The sequence below is a fragment of the Delphinapterus leucas genome, chromosome 6, assembly GCF_059928025.1.
Source record: "Delphinapterus leucas isolate spDelLeu-1000000601 "Yukka" chromosome 6, BTC_Dleu_Yukka2, whole genome shotgun sequence".
NCBI lineage: Eukaryota > Metazoa > Chordata > Mammalia > Artiodactyla > Monodontidae > Delphinapterus > Delphinapterus leucas.
In genome coordinates, this window is record NC_143134.1 from 100,505,923 (window position 1) to 100,528,026 (window position 22,104).

Genomic DNA, 22,104 nt, shown 5'->3' on the forward strand with positions numbered 1-22,104 from the left:
CAATGAAGGGATTCAACCATGTGAGCTCTAAGTTCCCTCTGGCCAGAACAGTCAACTCCTGAGGACACTAAATCATTCCTTGTTGCTCAGGAAGTCCTAACTAGAGCAAGAAGGAGGTAGATTTAGCTCAGGAGAAGGAAGTGCTTTCTAGTAAGAGGGACAGCCCAGCAATGGAAGCAGTTTCCCCACAGAGTAACGGAACTAATCAATTGACTGTTACTTGACCCTTTGCCAGGGGTGCTGTAGTAATAATTCCTGTGTCCTGGGAGAATGAGAATAAATGACCTCAACATCCCTTTCAACTGAGAGTCTGTAAATCTGTATCTGTGTTAAATAACCAGACCCAACTCTAAATTCCAAGCAGATGATTGGATAGTAAGATCTTTTATGCAAGATCCACATATATTAAAATGAGATCTTAATCCCAAAGGCAACTGACACATTCTATTTCAATATATATTGAACTACCTTGGGCACCTGGTAAAAATACAAATTCTCAGACTCCCTGTCTAGAGATTCTGATTCAGGAAGTCTGGCTATTTTTAACAGGAGATCCCAAGTAATTCAGATGAGTTTAGAAAATTCTTGCATATAAAGAGCCCTGAACTTGGAGTTAGAAGATGTGAGTTCCAACTGGAATTGATGGCTAATTAGCTCCAGGACCCTGGCGAGTTTTGTGATCTTTCCTGACTTTGGCATCATCTTGGAAAGAGGAACAGTACTTTTAAATGGCCTAACATGAGTTCACATAGAAGCTAATTCTTAATGATAGTATATTCTACATTGATCCTAATCTCACTACACCTGCAAAGGATTCTAAAACTCTTGTCTCAAAAGCTTACAATGAATCCATTTAATGTTTGGCCTCCTTCAGGGGATGGTGGCATATTTCACTTCCTTCAAAAATGATGAAACCTTCGGCAAAGATAAGCTCAGCTACCTCAGTGACCAACTGTCAAAACAAGGTTTCGGAATTTCAAAAACTTCTCCCCATAAATGAGCCTCTTACAACAGATGCGGGATTACAAATGACATCCATCTAAGGTAAAGAATCTGCCTTCATTCTCCCTTCCTTTCACTCATATTTTGTTCAAGACTCTATCAGCTTTGGAAAATGCATTTAAGAAGCATTATTAAAGTAGGAATGCAAGAACCTATCCAAATCATGTTTTCTGCTTCTATCCTAGAATTTGTGGATTTGATACATTTGGGGATGTTGGAAGGGAATTGGAAGTTAGCATTTTTCTTGAAAAACCTGGGTACTAGGAACTCAAACATACTAGTCAGAGTCCTCAGTCTTAGCTAAGTTTCATTCATTCTCTCAATGCTTCATTAACTAACTCCAGGCATCTTGCTAGTTTCTGCATATGGAGAAGTAAATTTGACATGGTCCCTACTCTCAAGGGGCATATACTCCAGCATAGCTTCATTCAATGGAACTTTGTCCAATAATAGAAATATTCTATATCTGCACTATCCAACACAGTAGCCTCTAGCCACATGTGGCTACTGAATATTTGAAATGTGACAGGCGAAAGGAATCTTTAATTTTATTTAATTTTAATTAAGTTAAATAGCCACATATGGCTCATGGCTACCACAGAGCACAGCTCTAGAGTAAAAGCAGATACTGGAAGAAGAAGGAGAGGAGAAAGAAAAGCAGAGGAGGAGGAGGAGACAGAAGAAGAAGAGGAGAAAAACTAAAGTATGGTGAGTACAGCTGTAACTTTATATTATGAGTTATCAATTACTGATCATGTGATGACTAACTTTTCACTGAAATGTTTGAGGGTCAGGGTGAGATGTTTAGGAAAAGAGGTAGACTGAAGATTTCATGTGAAGGGTGAGAGGTGTTCACCAGATGGAAAATGGGGGAAAAGAGCCTTTGGGATAGAAGTCATAACCTCATGGAAGCCTGAAAGCACAAGGTGGGTTTTTAGGATAATGATTTGGTTTGGTTGAAGCACCATATACTTGGGAAGGAGGCAGAGTGAGGAGGGAGAGCTAATAATGAGACATGAATGGGGTACGGCCAAATCATAAAGGGCCTGAAGTATAGTTCAGAGGGGATTGGCCTTCTGTCTATAGGCAAACATTTCTCTTGGGTACACTGTAAAGCTTTCCAGTGGTGGCTGATGTGTTTGTTGCTTATTTGTTTTCCGAGAGACGGGAACAAGAGCTGGTGTTTTCCTTGTCTTTAACTAACTTCCTGCTTTAGCTTCATGCTTGCATTTTGTCACTGCACAACATTCTTGGTTTCTATTTTCACAATGCCCCAGAGAAAGATAAATAGCAAAGTTAAGTTTAATTCAGCTGCAGTCTTTACTCAGCCTGGATAACCACCTCAACCTAACCTTCCAGGCTACAGGTGAACCTCGTTTTTCTGGTAGGTAGGCACTAATCATGCTTGTAGACCTGCCAGGGCCCACCAAGAAGGTCACAGCTTCTCAAAAATAAAGAAGTGTTCCAGTTCTTTGCAGTGTGTGAAACTAAAGAAAATTTATGCATGGTTCAATCAGAAATAGCACAACTCCAGAATGGCCTGGGAAAGTGACAGAGTGGGACAGTGGTCTGTGATCCACTGAAGAAGAGAAGTCTCTTGGAGACCTGATAGTCACTGTTGGTGTAAAGTCCTTTCCTTTTAGGTCAGCATTGAAACATTGTTATTTATTAATTACCAAAAAGTCATTTATTGAGCATCTATTCTATGCCAAGACAGTATGCTGAGCACTTTACCTGCATTCGCCCTTTTAGTCCTCACAACACTCTGCAAGGCAAGTATTCATACCCCTAGTTCACATGTAGATAAAGTCAAGCTCAGAAACACTGTATACATAGCATGTTACTTGCCCAAAATCACACAGCTAGTAACTGAAAGTGCCAGGTTCAAACCCAGGGTAAGCTACATGAGATTTATGCTACTAAGAGAGACACTGCTAAAAGATACTGGTGTGGCAATTAAAATAGAAGGCATTCCCACTCCCTCTGCTTACTCTGGTGATCCTGGGTAAATCCCCTGATACTTCAGCCTCTTTTATTTCACCTACAACACAGGGATAATTAGACCTTCACCACAACTCTGAAAGGTATTTTACAAGTTTTGAAAATGTTCCTTTAAGCAGGAGGTATTCAGAAGCCCCTCAATCATCGAACCAACACATACCAAGCACCTACCATTTTTACAGAGCCCTCAGCTAGGAGCTAAGGGTATAAACAGGAATATTAGGAACTCAAGAAACTTTCCACTCGGCAGTTAAAAATCACAATGTTTATAACATGCCACTCACCCAGACAGGAATAATACTCATTCCCAAAGAATTCTGTAAGGTTGGGGGGGGGGGGTGCTCAGCTGGGTTGCCTACTCAAGGCACTAGGATCTTTAAGGTTTCAGGTAGAGGAACATACGAAGTACAGGGACCTATATACCTATCTTGAGTACCCTCCATCTAACCTCCTTGCTAAGTTAATCACACTCGCCAATCTTGCTGTAAAACAGATGGACAGACAATGAAAGCACACAGAACAGACATCAGGCTACCCCCCAGAACACGCCACCAATCTGATACTGGTTTACCAAGAGTCACCTGGGTTTGCACCCAAATGTGTTTATGCCACCTGTACTTACTAGTAAAATGACATAATTTAAATATTTTGGGAATCCAATAAAATATGAATGCAACAGAAGTTGCTTCTATGAAAAATAATTTGAATACTTTGATGAATCACTAAGTAAATGCTTTGGAAATAAGTGTGAGCAAGATGACTGTCAATAATTGGAGGGAAAATCATAAAAATCTAGAAGCATTCTATGCCCGAGTCACTTCACAAATGTTCTTAGGTTCTTATCCACATTAAAGAAAACAGAACTGGAACTGCAGATTGCGCATCATGGCTGTGGTTTATGAAGAACGACTACTGTCAGTGAACCATCCCCAAAGTAAGGCTTTGACCTATCATCAAAATACTGGCAAAGGCATACACATATATGTTCTCTACATTAAAATTAAATGTTTATGGTTCACCTGTATCATTTTATCCCCACTTGAACCAAGTTTTCAAAAAAACCAACCAACTACTGGTCCCAATCATATCTGATAAGAGGACTCCTATTATATCACAAGAGCAGTTTTGTTTTGTTTTGTTTTGTTTTGTTTTGCGGTACACAGGCCTCTCACTGTTGTGGCCTCTCCCGTTGCAAAGTGCAGGCTCCGGACGTGCAGGCTCAGCGGCCATGGCTCACGGGCCCAGCCGCTCCACGGCATGTGGGGTCTTCCCAGACCGGGGCACGAACCCGTGTCCCCTGCATTGGCAGGCGGACTCTCAACCACTGCGCCACCAGGGAAACCCCAAAAGAGCAGTTTTTTGTTTGTTTTTGTCTTGTTTTAGATTGTAGTTTTATGAAGATGGCAAGATATTTGTTGAGCATAGCCAAGCCCATGCTCTATAATGAGCTACATTTGCTTACTCTATTATGGGACAGGTAATAGGTTCTGATGTCAGTCCCCAAACTGCACAGAGGCTGGAGAAGATGCCCGCCCAGACTGGCTGCAGGAACGTTGCTATGCCCTGAAGGTCCAGATGCTCTTTAGTGTGTCTGACACTGACTGTGTCTCTCACACCATTTGACCTGGGTTGTATGAGTGGTTTATTTTTTATTTTCTAGGACTTTCATTTCTAAGCCTTACTATTTGCTTATACTCTCGATCAAATAACTGACTGTTTACAATTATTTCTATGGAGGCAGCACTTCCCTCTAAATTACTATAAAAAATGCTGCCAATATGTTTCATTCTAAAGTGGCCCCTAATGAGAAATGAACTATTTCTACTTGGCAAATATTACACTATTCCATAGATTTTTCATATCCTCATGTATCTAAGGACTACTTACTGATTACCTACTGAGCTATGAAAGATTACTAAAATTGGGATTAAAATTAGTACATTGCTAAAATGTACTGAACTCTTTAATTCAGTGGTTACCAGAAAAGTCTGGCTATTTCTACAAAACGCAAAGTTCTAACTGCGTGCATACAATCTCAAATGGCTGGAATTCTAGCAATTCTCAGAAAGAATGCATTGTTCCCAGAGCTTTGTCATTGGGGTCTTAGGTTGACTATGGTTTTTAGTTGCCTCAGCTCCAGTTTTAACTAACAGATCTGTAGAATTACTGTTAGGTTTTATTTCTGCTGTTTGTTTCTTGAGAAACCAGCTGCATTGCTACCATTTTTACTATTATGAAGTTTTTACTGTTGATACACAGAGTTTTTGAGAACCACTGCTCAGCCTGTTAATCAGAATGTTGGGTGAAGCTACAGCTCTGCCACTTTGACCAGAGAATTCTATATTCATATTCCTTTTAGCAGCTGCCAGGTCTCTGCCCTGATCAATGTTCTCTACACTATGGATCATATGTGGGAGCTTAATCCCCTTTTGACTCAAAAAGTCCCTTCCTTCAGAGTCTGAATTGTAAAAGATCCCCATTTACGGATACATGACATTTCCTGGGTCACACCACTAAGTATCTCCTCAGCAGCCATTAGGCTTAATCACACCATGCCCAATACTTCATGGTCCATGTGTACATAAACAAAAATCACAATACCCTGCAAAATATTAGAATTAGGATTAATTTTACTATTCTCTTTCTGTTTTCTTACTGAGACAACACACTCAACAACAGTCTCCATGCCTTTGATCTTTCTCCACCTGCGTCCGCTTCCACTGAACTTCTAGATTTGATCATTTCACCATCCTGCTACAAATAAAAATAAATAAACTTAAATAATTTCTTATATGTATATCTACTACAAACAGATTAAAATTTAAAAAATTTTAGTCCAGTATGCATATCATCCATGGTGTAACCCCAACCAAATATTCTCACTTTATTTTTCCCCCACTTCCTTTCATATAGTCTCCATTTTAATAAAACTGAACTGCTCCTGGTACCTGATTTTAAGAAGTCCTGCCTTGCTTTTGGTGATTCGTCTGCCTGACTGCCCTTTCTCCACGCTTTGTGTGGGTTCACATCTTAACAAATCTTCAGGTTAGCCCTCAGTTCACCTATAAAGAAACTTTCCCAAACTATTCTGAACAGGAAGTGGTCTCTCTCCCCAAATCTCAATTATGCATTCCCTGACCACTCCCTTAACTCTGCACTTACAGCCTTGCATCTTAGTTCATTGAATCTGCCCTTCAGACTGTAAGCTTTTTGATGACAGGATTTGGATGTTCAACTTCCTCCCACTCTCTTACATGCCACTGGGCCTTGCAAGTAGTAAGCAATCAGTAAATGAGTAAATGAATGAAATATATGAGTGAATGAATGAATGAATCCAACATACATATAACAAAATGGTTGTCTCCTACTATAGCTTCATTTCTTGACCTTTATTCTTTGATGAACTGGCCTTGCTAAGAAAGCCCAGGCAGGGGCCTTGCTAAGAGAGCCAGATAGGGCTCAGCAGATTAGCAGGGAGTCTCTCTTGTGCTTTTGAGGCATAAGAGTGTAGCCTCATTGCAGGGCAGAAATAGAACACAGAAAATCACTCCAAAAAAATTCCTCCCACCCTCACCTTCAGAAGAAGACAGAATTTTACCCAGCCTCAGGCCCTCACCCTCACACAGGGTGACCATATAATTTCTATCCCCACTTTTTGAGAGTGAAAAAGAAGTTTATTAATGATTACTCTGGGACAATAAGTATGACTCAGGACTCTCCCAAGCAAAAAAGGTTAAGGGGTCACCCCACCCTCGGATAACTTGCATCATCTGTAAGTGAGAATAATAACACTAACCTCAGAGGTTTTCCGAAGATGAAATATGACCACGAAAGTAAAGTACATAGTGCAACACCTAGCACACAAATGGTATTCAAGAAATGACAGTTCCCTCCCCCAGTTCTTAATAAAAGCACCTTAATGTATATATCACTTTTTATATTCATTGGTCTATGTAATTCTCTCAATGAACCTTTGAATAACCAAGGGAGACATTATCATCTCCTTTTACTTAGAAGTATGTTGACACACAGAGAGGTCAAATGAGTTTCCACTAGAGGCTCAGGTATTCTGTGATGGAGCCAGGACTTAAACCCAGGCACATCCATTTCCAAACTGAAACTCTTTCTACTGTAACACCCAGGCCTTACAAGCTTCACAGATGGGACTTTAAATCTGACTGGATACCTCACGACATGTGGCTGAAATCATGGGACAGTGGGATGGAGGGCTCAGAAAAGGACAACCGGAAGTCCACACTCTTCTCAGTCCCAGGGGAGACAGAGATTTCAGCCTGGAAACACCAGTTTCATCAGGTTGTCCTTTCCAGGAGGAGACAATTTCCCGGCTCTGTCATGATCAGTTTCACACTCCATCTCAGAGGTGGCTGCATTTCAGCAGAGGATGGGAAGAGAGCAGGAGTTCGCCACAGTGGCCTCGACTGATTAGGAGCCCAAGATCGATCAGGGAAGGGCAATGATCTGGCAAGAGGCAGTTTTCTGGTAGGTTTAACAAGCATGCAGAAACATCAGTTATGTGTACACATCCATAAGTATCCTGGCTAAAGATCAACTGCCCACTTCTGTTTCCAAATGAGACAAAACAATTAGCAAAGCCAGGCGTTATCGCTTCTGTTCATGCTTCATTTCCAAAGACAAATGATAATTTGTCTAACTCATACATTATTCCTTTATCTTTATGTTCTTATGTGACAGTGTTGTATGATCTTGACTCCCCTGTGAGCAATGCAAAACTTATTAAAGTCCAACCCAATTTATGAATGAATGTTTCCTACTTCACAGAGAATATGAAAAGCTTGCAACACTAGTACCAAAAGCTCCTCCTCCTCTTAATTTAAATATAACAGCACTCTTGCCTTATTTCCTTCCCTCACATGTCCTTTCTCACCTCCAGGACTAGCCCACTGCCCTGTGGACAAGATCCCTTCCCCTACATCTTCTTCCAGGCTTGTGCTCTGTCAGCCATGCCCTTTAATACCTGTCTTCAAATCTCTCTACTCTGGCTTCTTCCCCTCAGCCTAAAAACAAACTTAAGTCTTAGAAATTCTTAAAAATAAAAAACAAACTCTTATTTTCCCCTTTCAGGTCCCACCTTTCCTCTCAGTTTACCAAATGTATTGGAAGTGTAACCTGCACTAGTTGTCTCTACTACCTCAATTCCCTTTCACCCTCAACCCAGAACAATATGGCTAACCTTTCTCCATTGACACGTCACCACTGGGGTCACCAATAGCTGACAATAAAAACCCATACCTTACTAGTTGCATGAGTAAACTTGCCAAACACAAAACCCTTTCTTACTTCTTTTCCTCCTTCCCCCAGCATTAGAGCCGGAAGCATAGGGGTCATCCTCGGGGCATTCTCATCACCCCCTACAGCCAATCAATCACAAATCTTGTATGAAAAGAGCCCTAGATAGAGAATGAAGAGTCTGGTTGCCAGGCTGAGACTTGCTGCCAACTTGTTTTACAACTTTATATTAGCCATTGCCATATCCAAGTCAGCATCCTCATCTGTATGGTTGAGAATGAGTGAGCTTGACCCTCCCTTCGGGTAAAATCTACCTAAGTCATTACCTTCCAGTCCCCATTGGTCTATCAAGTGCCCAAGGATTGTTTAAAATTTAGAGTCTCATTATTCTCTGAACATTGTCCATCCCCCTCTTCCTACAATTCTTTTTAATCATTGATAGCACAGCTGAATCCATCCATCATGCTCCCCACAGCCCCGGTTCTGAATGTTCCCAACTGGCAAAGAACTGAGGTTTCCATTTCATCAAAGCCTGTTTTCACTAACAATTCAATCATCATTACTGAGCCCTTGTTCTACTATGGATGAGCAAAATCATAACATTGAGCAGTTTCCCAATGAAGAGCCAAAAAATGCAAAGGCAATGATATCTGATGACATCCAGTGATGGAGAAGAAACTAAACAACTTTAGAAATGACGTTCAATAGAGACCTGGTACCAAGCTGCAGCTGAGCCAGCGGCCAGGTTTCTAGCTATTTATCTTCTTACCTCACTAGAGGGAAGAGAGATGGCCAACAAGGGACCAGTTCCATTTAGATCAGTTCATATTCATCATGCCAGACACTGGGCTTGGTGCCAGGCACTGTGATCAAGGCATATAAAAATGGAAAGACACAATCCTTATCAAAGCCCTCACAGCCAAGGAAACAACAATCCATCCTTTCCTCTGGAAGAAGTAATAAGAGTTAGTGTGTTAGAGCAAAAAAGGACAAGGGTTTTGGTCTCAAGCAGACCTTGTTTTGACTTCTGATAATTCCATTAATTAGTTATGGGACTTGAAGCAAGTTATTTAACCCCTCTGGGCCTCACTTTTGCCACCTATAAAATGGGGATATACCTTATAAGCTTGCTAAGAGGGTTAGAGCTAACATTTTTTTAAAACTGCAGTACACTGCTTGGCACATGGTAAGTGCTATACAAATTATAACAATAATAGTACTAGTAGGAAAGTGCATTAGGCTTTGTCACTTACTAGATGTTTGAGATTAAACAAATCACTTTGCTTCTCAGACCCTTAGCATCTTTATCTTAAAAAGAACCTAATAGGATCCAGCTCACAAGATTCTGTGCAGGCTAAATTATATAATGCACATAAAATTATTTGATAAGCTATAAAGTACTCAGGCCCCATAAAATGTTATTATATTGTATTATTATTATATTATTGACCAAAAAAAAGGGGTAGAATAAGAAAATTCCAATCTTACAGACACAGGGGTCATTTTCTCCTCAATAAAAGTCTATTTTCCTTTTTAAACAAACATTTACATGCCACTTAATATGTGCTACTCACTGTCCTAGAGATTCATAACATAATCCCTCTGGTCTTCATAACAACCCTTTAAGGGTAAGTATTATTATCACTCCCATTTTAAGATGAGGAAATAGGGGCTTTAAAAAGTAATTCCCTCGAGGTCACATGGATGGTGGGCACTCTTATGTAACTTCACTGACCACTGAATTGTCTCTAAACCCATACTGTGTCTACAGTGGCATGTTCCAATTTGGGGCACCTAAGCAAACTACCCCCAAAGGACCAGATAGCTATATGGCCCTGCTCTATACCTTGGTTTCCTTCCCTATAAAATTAGTGAGAAATACTAGATGGTTCTACCTCTGGTACAGTGGTCTTTAAAGATTAAATCATACGGGCTTCCCTGGTGGCGCAGTGGTTGGGAGTCCGCCTGCCGATGCAGGGAACGCGGGTTCGTGCCCCGGTCCAGGAGGACCCCACGTGCCGCGGACCGGCTGGGCCCGTGAGCCATGGCCGCTGAGCGTGCGCGTCCGGAGCCTGTGCTCCGCAACGGGAGAGGCCGCGTACCGCAAAAAAAAAAAAAAAAAAAAAAAAAAAGATTAAATCATACAAACCAACATTTCCATCAGAGTTTCATTATTTATTTTAAGGAAGTTGTTTCTTACACATTTCCTTGTTAATAGTTATTAATTCTTACAAACTACTTGGTGGGGTTAGAGAACATTTTGACTAGTACAATGATGACCAACAAAAAACAGAAACAAAAAAACTCAGAGGCAGGGGACCCAAGTTCCTTTAATGTTGATAATGGGCACAGTAATATAGCTATATGAAGGCAGCCACCATCTTGGACTATCAATATGATGGTCACACCCTAGGAATGGAAATGCTGTAAGCCAGAAGGAGTCCAAGCCCCTGAGGACTTTGTAGGACTGCCAATACCAGTGCTGGACAACCTATTCCCTGACTCCATTCATGTAAGAAAATAAACCCTTGCATGTTTAAGTTGTTTTAGTAGGGTCTCTGCTAATCCTAAGGGATTCTGCCCTTAAAACCTATTCTGGTTTTTCTGGTTGGAACAACCAAATCCTCCATGATTCACAGTGCTGCCTCCAACATTTAAGTCTGGACAAACGACAATCTTCCCCTGAATAATTAGTAGCTTGATACCTTAATCATAAAGCTGATGCTTTCTGTAAGGCTGCCTTTTGACTTTTATGACTTTTTAAATAATTTTCTCTAACAAAACCTACCATTAACCCTCCTCTGACCCCTATTCGAGGGCTGCTGTTCCATTTTCAGAACGCAGCTCAGTGTGATGACTGCCATTCCACCGTGTGCCATCTCTAGTCCAAATCCCCTCCCCTCTCTATTGACCCAGCTCAGTCACTGTTTCTCGTTGGAAAATCTCACAAATACCAGTTCACACTTGCTTCTGATTTTGGGGCCCCAAAAAATGCCACAGTTCTTGGATGGAGAGTCATCATGACAGTGACTCAACCCAAACTCGAAAGCAAACTTCTACCACCACAGGACCAAACTTGATGGGAATTTGGGGTGTTGGCCTGACATACCAATTCCAGGAACGTGACTTTTTACTCAAGCCTCATCACTAACATCACACGTAAGACACCATAATAATTTTATGATGTTCCCAGCTATTTATGGTGAGGTATAATAGTGACATTCCAGAAAATGCCTGTCCTAAACCTTGATGCTTAACTTTGTTTTTAAATTGAAGCCACAGAAAACATTTTACGTGCAGGGAAGCTCACATGCCTGAGGATCCCCACGTGATTTGTGGGTATGATTTTTCACTTGAGTATAAATCCATATAAGGTCTTCTTTGCTCCCTACAAATCAGAAAACGCTGTCTTATTCATGGAACCTCTGAAGAACAATTCTAGCTCTGGTTACCACATTCCATCTGGTTTGTGTATGCCTGTCTGTTGGTATCCCTCAACTCTGTCTCCACCTGCCATTCTGCCACCCCAACTCCACACTCCCAGACCATAAGAGCCCTCAGAGGAGTAGTTCACCTTTTTCCTTCTCTACAATGTGTGGACAAAAGTTCAAAAAACATTAAATAATTAATTAATTTGAATAATTCAAGTTCCTTACTTAAAAAATAATATAAGGATTAAAAGATTAACCTGATTATAGGATTATATGTATATATCATATTGCGATTATATATGAGTATAAAATCAATGTAAGGTGCTAGGAAATCTCTGATATAAAATCTTCCAGAAAAATTCCGCCTCATTTTAAGAAAGAATACACACACACACACACACACACACACACACACACACACAGAGAAATCTGTCCATGGATTTCATTTTGTCTTTTTTTTTTTTTAACATTTTCCCTTTCACCTCACTTTTGCTTCCTTTATTCTTATCATTAAAAATGTGAAGGTCAAGCCATAATCAACTTAAGAATGAGTCCTCCTCAGGCTCCTTTCCTAGAAGTGGCAACATATATTCAGGAACCAGGATAAGGGACTACAAATGCTGGGTCACACTCAGTTCAGGCCCCTTTCTTACAGGTTGATGAAGGACTTTTAAAAACAAAAGAGGAACTCAAGAGAAAAGAGCCCCATTCTGTAAAATGAACTGTGTACATTTCATTATGTCCTTAAGCATAAATACCACAAAACAAGTTGCAAATAACTTACCAGCCAAGTCACACTGTGGTTCTGATATTAACAACAAATCCTCCTTACCAGAAAATTGATGAAGCCCTAGCTACTGTGGCATTGCTCCTTCCCTTCTGTTGAGTCCTGTGTCTTTTTATCTGTTGACCCTCCTCTTTGCTCCATGCTAGTATACTTCCAGAGAGTTTGCCTCTTTACAGGAGAGCGGACAGGGGTCTTGCAGAAAAGTCTCTGTCTCCTGTCTGCAATTATTTGAAGTTTAGACTCTTTTTCCTTCCTAATAATTCAGTAATTCTGCCATGGCATTTTCTGGGCTCCTCTATATCAATCCCTCCTGAACCATGGCTAGGAAATTTCTCCAGACAGTAAACTGGGACATTCATAACGCTCACCTCATTTGACTCATCACTTAAGGATCAAAGATACTTCACGGCCTGATGTCTGGTATCTTCAAACCATTGTTTCATAGCGTTTGTTTAGTTTTAGAGGGTTATTTTAGGCAGGATAAATCCAGTTCCTTTTATTCCACCCTAGCTAGAAGCAGAAGTCCTGTGTCCATTTGAAAACCAAGTCCCAAACAAGACAAAACAAAACAAATAAAACAAACTATGTGATAGAGAGATAGATAGATGATAGATAGATTGATAGATAGATAGGAAGAAATAACTGAGACCAGATAAACTTGTCAAGATATTTTTAGAACACATTTTGATAAAATCACTACTAGGTCACTTTTTTCTTTACATCAATTTCCTCCTTAAATACAATGAAGCACCAATTGTTTAACAAAATAAATCATCCGTAAGTCTGTTCTCCTCCAGCTGATGGCCAATACTTGACCATCTCTTCCAACCTAAGAAAATCATGAACACCCTCACAAAGTCCAAAATACAACAGAATCCGCTGCATGTGATGTGTAGCCTACTCTCATTCTTCCAGTTGCTTTTCATGCTGCTTCTGGTTATTCCTCTTCCTTGGCAGAGAATAACCACCTTGAACTATAAGGATGAGTTTCATGCTTCTTCGTTTTTGTTTTGTTTGTCCTTTCCAATTTTTATTTGGAAAATTTTCGTAACTCTTCTCCTTTCGCTTGTGTTCTGGCTCTTTTTGAACAGCAGTATGTGTTCTTAACTATTATGAAATCTCTCATTTACAGCAGCTAGTGGAGACATCACCCACTCTACTGATCTTATCATCTTAGCTCTCCTTTTCCCATGTCTCACTTCCTTTGGAGGTCTTACACTGTTTTCCTTTCCAGCAAATCGTCCTTATCTACCTCTAGTTGATTTCTGAGCTCCCTGACTCAGAGTAGCTCAGGAAATCTCCAAATCCCCAAGTGGGTAAATGGGCTCAGAAGGAGCAGAAAAGGGGGGACAGGGCAGTATGGCAAGATCAAAAGGCTGGGCCTTTGTTGTCCTACTTTGAGTCATCCAAAGTTCAACATTTAAATTAGTCTGTAGTCTAATTATTTCTTTTTCCTGTTCACTGCTACATTAACCCTTGCAAATGCAAGAGACAGAGCAAATATGTTTTACCTTTTAGGCCCACAGACAGTTCTTCAAAACGCTTTTACTCTTCTAGGGAAGAGGGTTATATTACTCCCCAGCGTTTGGAGGAAAGAGCTTTAGATGGCCAACTGTCCTGGTTTGCCCAGGACTGAAGGAGGTTGCCCAGGGCTGGAGGGCATTCCTTGTTTGCTGCAGGACATCTAGTTTTAAAATCAAACAGTCCTATGTAAAGGAGGACAAGTTAGTCAACCTAGCACTTCCTGGTTGAATGCCACATCACTTCTGGTTCACCCTAACAATTATCCCCACCCACAGGATGACCAAAAAAGATGATCAACACAAAAGATTAATTACAGTTGGGTTCAAAAGTAAGGATCCCCAATCACTGATTTCTCCAGGTATTGTTAATTTAAATGCACAATAGGGCAGTTTGGCAAACATTTTACATGTCTTTAAACATATTTATCTGTTTCTCTAAATATTTCACAGTTTCATAAATACTTTCCTGCTCTATTTATTTCTATTTCATTTTCAACTATTACTCCTTTCCTTCCATGATTTTAAGAGACATATTTTGGAATCACTTTAATGGCCAATGTGATGGAATATTTAAAAAATTACTGTCTGAGTTACATTTTATTCAAAAAATAGTGTAAATCCTTTTTGTAGAAAAATACCAACATGTACATGTATGTTACTTAGAAAAATACTAACATATTAACATGTACATTATAATGTGGACAAAGAATGTCTCCTGCCATATCAGTAAACAAAGGATGTTGCAGCCATCAAACCATCAGCCACTGCAGCAGCACCCTGACAGTACACCCTGAAGGGATTCAGGATGGAGAAAAAGAGGATACTGTCCCTAAATAGTCAAGGCACGTATCAAAGGAATAATTTCAATAAGCCCAGACTCTTGTATCTTCTCATACAATGAAAAGCACTAAATTCACTAACTTGAGATGTCTGGTTTTCTTTAATTGGCAGTTATCTTTTGATATTCAGACTACCCGGGCTTTTTTGCAAGGACTCCTATATATCCTGGCACCTCCCTTACTTCCTCAGAACAGTCCCTCAGAGCTATCTGAGAGGCTGTCTCCCAGGCTTAAGTCCTCATAAGTTCTCCAAATAAAATATATTTCTCAACTTTTAGGTTGTGCATTTTTTTCAGACAATATTCATGTAGAAATGAATAAATGATCTCTGCATTCAAAATCTAGAAGGCAATAAATTAAATGTTAGCAGTGTTTATTTCCAAGCAAGTGGGATGTGAGATTATGCCATTTTTTAGTTGTTTTTCTGATCTTTCTGTAATATAATTAAAAATAAATAGCAGGAGAATTCCCTGGCAGTCCAGTGGTTAGTACTCCATGCTTTCACTTCCAAGGGCCTGGGTTCAATCCCTGGTCTGGGAACTAAGACCCCACAAGCCGTGTGGCACAGCCATAAAAAAAAAAAAAATGACTGGCTTGAAAAAAACAAATATCAGTATGAATTTAATCATTTAAAAAAATTAATAACAGTAAAAAAGAAGAGGATCTGGAATTTGGAATTTTATGAGTTTGGAAATTCATTTTTCCCTCTTAAAATTTTTATCATCTAATTCAATTATGCTTACCCTCTTACTTGGCTATGATTTTACTTTTGTGACAGTGTAAAGGATATTAAATTTATTTCAATTAATCCCCTATTTTTGCCATTTAAGTTCTTCCAGCTAATACTCTATTACTGGTTACTTAATTTTTCCAGTGAATCACTTATAATCAGACTTATGGATTATTTCAGCTTCTCCTTGTGACAAACAGGGAGGCACAGAAAGTACAAAATCGCCTTCAAGATGTATTAACATTAGACTTATTTGAAAAAAAGCAATGATTGTAAAATGTAATTTTTTATCAAATCATCATTTCAGCCACATCATTGTGCTAGCCAATTCTTCTTCACCAAACTGCTCTGGCCAAAATGTTTTTGGTCGTATTACCTAGACTCCTAAAGTATGAGTTACACACTCATTTTGAGGAGGAACATAGAGAAGAAGATAAAAGAGCTTGAAGAGAGAAAGTAATGAGATGTGTTGAGACCACTGTTACTTTAAAGACATCCGAATTTACTGAGAGCATTCTTCAGGGTGTGAGGGACCATGGCCATTACAGAGAAATCTCCACAATTTCACTCTTCCCCCTCTCTTTCCTCATACCTCCCCCCTTCCAGACAGCATCCCAGATTAAACAGCTGCCATTATGTCCCCCAACATCCTACAAACTTAGACTACTTACTTCTCATTTTTATGTTAAAGTTTATATATTACAAACATTCTCCTTCATGTTGTAGTGCCCGTCCTATCAGTTACAAAGCTCTCAGCTGCCTGTTACCCTCATTCAAACTCACTCAAGTGACAAGGAAATTGGTTATTTCACATTAACATAGTCCAGAAGTCAAGAAAGCTTCTGGGTTTCCTGGTTCAATCACAGGTCTGTGTCATGAAGAGCTTTCTTCTATCTCTCCACTCTGCAGCCTCAGGGTATCAGCTTTGTACAGAGACTGCCTGTTTGCATGGCTGAAAAGGACTACCAGCAACAAGCAGAAAGAGAAGGAGAAAGTTGCTTTTCCATCCATGGCATACAGTCAACACTCCATATCCCCAGGTTCCACATTCTTGGATTTGACTGACCATGGATTGAAAATATTTGGGGAAAAAAATTCCAGAGAATTCCAAAAAGCAAAACTTGAATTTGCCAGCAACTATTTATATAGCATTTATAATTGTATTTAAAACTATTTACAGAGCATGTACATTGTGTTAGGTATTATAAGTAACTAGAGGTGATTTAAAGTATATAGGAGGATATGGGTAGATTATACAAAAATACTATACCATTTTATATAAAGGATATGAGCATCTCTGGATTTTGGTATCTGTGGCAGTCCTGGAACCCATCCCCCAAAGATACTGAGGGATGACTATATAAGGCTTCCATTTAGTCTGATGTGATCAATTCAGGACACACATTCTACCTAGAACCAATAACAGTCGCCAGGAAAATGCCGTGTGCTGACAGAGCTAGACTCAGAATAATTAAGTTTTAACCCCAGAGCTGGGAAGGTGGTATCTGAATAAAATCAGGATTCTCTTAGGAAAGAGCAAAAGGGAAGGCATGCTGAGTAGGGAACCAACTGGATCCAATACACCCTTGCTGCATTTTTCTTTTATGATTCCTTCATTCCATATTGATTAAACTACCCAGACAGCTGCTGCCTTTCCACCTCACTGGGTTTTGTAGGTGAATTACAGTATGGTGGTGAAGAGCTCTGGAATTCCAACGTCATGGTTCACTCCCAATTCTGCCACTTGCTTCCATTGTGAAAAAGCCTTATGAGTGTCAATATATTATTTGATCTCTCTGTGCTTATCTTCACAACTGTAAAATGGGGTAGTCATAACTGCTATTTCATTGGGCTGTTATATGGATTCCATAAGAGTCTATGCAGTACATGACTACAGTGAAGTTTTGGCAAATGTTAGTTTCTCTTATTAACATTAGTAAATTAATTTTATGCAAAATGGTAATCTTACCAGTGGTTCTCAAAGCATGGTCCCTGGACCAGCAGTGTCAGCATTGCCTGGGGACTTATAAGAAATGTTCAAGCTTCAAAGCAAACCAACTGAATCAGAAGCTCTGGGGGTGGGGCCCAGCAATCTGGGCTAACAAGGCCTCCTGGTGATTCTGAAGCACATTCAAGTTTGAGCACCATGAATCTACACCAGCTCTACCTCCAGCCAAATAGCACCAGTCAGCATTCCTAGAAAGTGCTTCACAATCCTTAGTCAAAATATCTTTTCAATTGGTTACCCCTCTCCCTGCTGTGTTCTCTCCACTGTATCTCTAGCTTTAAGGCTCAGCCTGAACATTACCTTACACTGATGTTATATCTGCCTGGAATGCTCTTCCTCTAAATCATTCCAGGGTTGAGTCCTTCTCCTTTCCAAGGTCTCAGATTAAATGGCACCTCTTTACAGAGACTTTCTTGCACCACTGAGTCCAAAGTAGCCTGAGTCTCTTTCTATCATACGACACTGTTTGATTGTTTCCACAGCACTTATCACTATCTGGCTTTGTTACTTATTTATTTATTTACTTGTAAATTGTCTGCCTCCACTCATTAAGATATAAGATCTATAGAGGTAGAGACCTTGTCTACCCACCACTATATAGATCCTTAGCACCTAGAATAGTGCCTGGAAAATAGTAGGCACTCACTAAATATTTGTTACATGAATGAATAGACAAAATGACAGCGAGAGTTTTGTACTACCAACATAAGGGCCAAATGAGCTGTGTCATGCTTCTCACATGATTCAAGTCATCACATTATGATGCTAACAAACAGATTCCGAAGTCTGTGTTCTAAGGTCAAAGAATTACAGCTCCCACATGGTACAGAGGGCAGGAAGTCCCCAGTTGCTTCCCTCCTCCATGTAAGCAGGTAGGAAACCACCCAGACAATTCTATTTGCTCTTTTCTGTATATCTGTCCAAGCCTTTCCCCATGGTCTTGGTGGTTTATTTGTTTAACTACCCTGACAACTCAGAAATTTCTTCTGCCTCCACATTAAGCCATTTTTCCTGACACCATGATGTTTCTAGAGATGAGCAATTTGTCCATCTCTACCTCATAATAACCCTTTACCTCTGTAAAGCGAGTAATGAAGTCAATCCTCAGCTTTCTTTTTTCCAAAGTGAGTGACTCCACCTCCTTTCAATGCTCCTCTGAGGGTCCATTTTAAAATGTCTAATGCTCTCCTATGGATCCTCTCCAGCTTTCTCCATTATTTATAAAGTGAAGACATTCAAACTGGGAGCAATGAGAAAGATTCAGAACGTTTCTTTTTTATTAAATTAAAGGTGCGTGCAAACTCTGTGCAGCAGTGATGAAACCTAGAAATATTACGACATGAGTTCAAGTCCCCACTTAGCCACTTATGATCCCTGTGCCTTGGACACATTGTTTACCTTTCTGACCCTCACTTCGATCCCTCTAAAATGGGAGTTCTCATTCCTCAAGATTTTTGTGACAATCATGTAAGAAAACATATATGAAAGTGTAAAATGTGAAATGCTTTACAAGCACAAGTAACTACTGAAAGAGAAAGTACTTTTCATTTCTCTTTAAAAAGTCAATGGATGCAGAGGTCATTATTAATAAATTCTATTTTATATCAAGAAAGAAAAGGTACTAGCTCTAAGGGAGAACACTAGCCCCATCCCCATTAGCTCTTTCATGGATCCACTTAGATGAAGCAGAGCCCATGCTCACAAATTCCTTTAGCTCATTATTAGAGCACTGCACACTATTTGTTGACATTCACTGGAAGAATGGCCGCATTGGAATTTCTGGGAAGAGTTCTTTCACATATCAAAGGGAATCAGAATAAATAATTTTAGTTACAAGCAGTATATTCTCCTGTTAAAAAAATAGATTTTTCATCATGGTAAATGTGGTGGCCATGAGAATGTACAACTACAGGGAGCAGAAGTGACCAATGGCCCCAGCTGCTGCTCTGAAATCTATCACTTCTTCGTGATGAGGCCACACATCCCACAAGCTCTTCCCAGCCGATTACTGAGCTCAACAGGAATAGTTTGGGTGCTCCATTTCTGAAAGATAGGACATTCAAGGACTCCTCTATTGGTTGACTTTGGTTCAAGGTTATCTCCCCTGCCAAAGTTTCCTTGGATGTCATAGCCATCTAAGATGCTTCCACTCAACATCACTACCTCTCTCATTCCCTCAGGTCAGACCTCCATCATGTTCTACTAGCTCTGCCATCTTCTCTAGTCCCACACTGTTTTCTCTCACAAGTATTTCCCCTAATAAAATCTGGCATCTTTTTCTTGGAAGATCCAGACCAACATTGTAAACAAAACAAAAAAGAAAACTCTCAGTTTTCAAGGAAATTTTGCATCTATAATCACATCTATTCCTTTTAAATATGCAATGAATTACACAAATGGGAAATTGGAGTCCCCACTGTTTAAATGAAGAAATAAGTAACTTGGCCAAGATCAATTACCTCATTTTTTTCAGTAGCTTCTCTATCTCCTAGCCTTCCATGCTCAATGGAAGAAAAAAACTTTAAATTTACTTTCCCTTTTGATTATTATTTTCCTAGCATGAACAACAACAGCACCTACAATTTATTAAGCAGGCAGTGAATAAGTGCTTTACATATATTCAATTTTTCATTTAATCCTCACAAAAACTCAAGAAGGTAGGTACTTCCCCCTTTATACATGTGAGGAAACAGCTTCAAAAAGTTAAGTAAGCTTCTCAAGATCACTCACCTACAAAGTAGAGGACCCAGGACCAGCCCATGACTCTAAATCTAATGCTATTAGCATTAATAACAATATCTCAAATCTGTAGAACATTTTACTAAGCACTTCTAGATGTATTAAGAAGTGGAACTGACACCCACCAGTAACTCTCCCTGCAGAAGTCTAGAGAAGACAAGAGCTAGGGAAAGAAACAGGGGTGACAGGAGCTGACAAGGTACAGGCAAGGATGAGAATGACTAACCTTCTCCCAAATGCTTTAGCTCAGGTGGCAGAAGAGTCACTCATGGCCATCGGTACTCCAAGGGCCCTTACTTCAAAGAAAGCATGGGGGGAAAAAGTAAGTTTTTGTTAAAGAGATTACCATAATATATTTTCCCAAGTAATCTTCCTAAAATGATTAGATGGAAATCAGCTTCCTACCACCTATCTGCCATGCAATGGAGAAGAAAGCATCAAGCACTCAAGGTTCTCCATGATCCAATTCTTAGCCTCCTCTCCTACTTCATCTCCTCTCCTGCTGTGTTTTACCTGATGCTTAAATACAACAGCATCCACACTGTGCTGTTACATGCCTCTGTACATTCGGTCATGCAGTTCACTGTCTAATTCATCCTTCCTTCCCTTCCTCTGGCTAACTCTTACTCATTCCTCAGCAACTCAGCTCAGCCACCATATACTTCAGGAAGTCTTGTTCAACACCTAGGCTGAGGAAACCCAAAGAACCCCTCCTCTGTGCTCCTTTATCTTAACCCCAGTGCTTACCTCACCTCAACATTTCCTTTATTATGTTGAGATTATCTCCCACTAGAAAAACAAACAATTATTTTTCCTTAAAACATCATCCATACCTCTCCACTCAGGCCCAGAAAGTGCTTCAAGGGGGATCCTATGGCAGGGAAGAGAAGATCCAGGTTCCATGCTCTGGCTTTCTAGGCCCTAAATGATATGGTCCCTGACCTTCTCTCCAAACTCCCCCTTTTCCCCTTGCTTACTAACTGTCATACCACTCTACATTCAGATCCATTACCATGCCAACCCTATTTCGCCTTAAGACTTCTTTCCTCCACTCTTTGTAGAGTTGTGCCTTTTTATTCTCCAGATCTCCACTTGAATGTTGCCTTCTTAGAGGTGCCTCCCATCTCCACCTCTAGAACTATCATTATTCTCTCCCATTGTTCCCTATTCCTTCTCCTCATTGCAACCACAAAACTTTATAAATAAGATATTTATTCATTTATTTATTTGTTATTTAATTCTTGAATTTAATGGAAAACACATCCTCAACTCCTCATGCTACTTAAGAGCCAAGAGCCAGGATCCGGGCTTATTAAATTGTATTCTTCCAAGGTGTTTGGTGCAACAGTATGTCCTCAAATTTGCTGAATAAATGAATCAGCAAGCAAAGTTCAAGAAGAACATTAAAAGAGAGGGAATTACAAAATAGCAGAGATTTACAGAAGTTAAATATTAGTTAGTTTCCATAATGACTTGTGTTGAGGGAACTCTAAGTGCTTTCTAAATATTAATTATATTCTATTCACAGGAAAAACTCATTATCTCTAACTTACAAGCAAAAAAGGAAAACCAAGTGAAGTGACTTTTCCAAAAGCAATATAATGAGTTAAACAGGGAGCTTTGGTCTTGACTCTGAATAGCTTCATTTTATACCATCTTGTTCCCAAAGGATATGAAGTGGCTTTGAAAGACACAGACAGTTACACAAATTAGAGTGTCCACAGAAACAAAACAAGCCAGTTGCTCAGAAGCACGACTATTCCTGGTACAAGGTCT

General features: G+C 39.8%; 1 long non-coding RNA gene across 4 annotated transcripts in view; it reads right to left on the minus strand.

Annotated features, from left to right (window-relative positions):
• LOC149749021 (uncharacterized) overlaps nucleotides 1–22,104 on the minus strand; it is a 498,387-nt gene that overhangs the window by 404,632 nt on the left and 71,651 nt on the right. For 2 of the 4 annotated variants that reach the window (XR_016393608.1, XR_016393606.1), the window contains exon 3: nucleotides 1–20,624. This exon is cut by the window's left edge. The exons of the other annotated variants lie outside the window; for them this stretch is intronic. This is a non-coding gene — a long non-coding RNA (uncharacterized LOC149749021). The remainder of the gene's footprint in view (nucleotides 20,625–22,104) is intronic. 4 annotated transcript variants of the gene reach the window in all.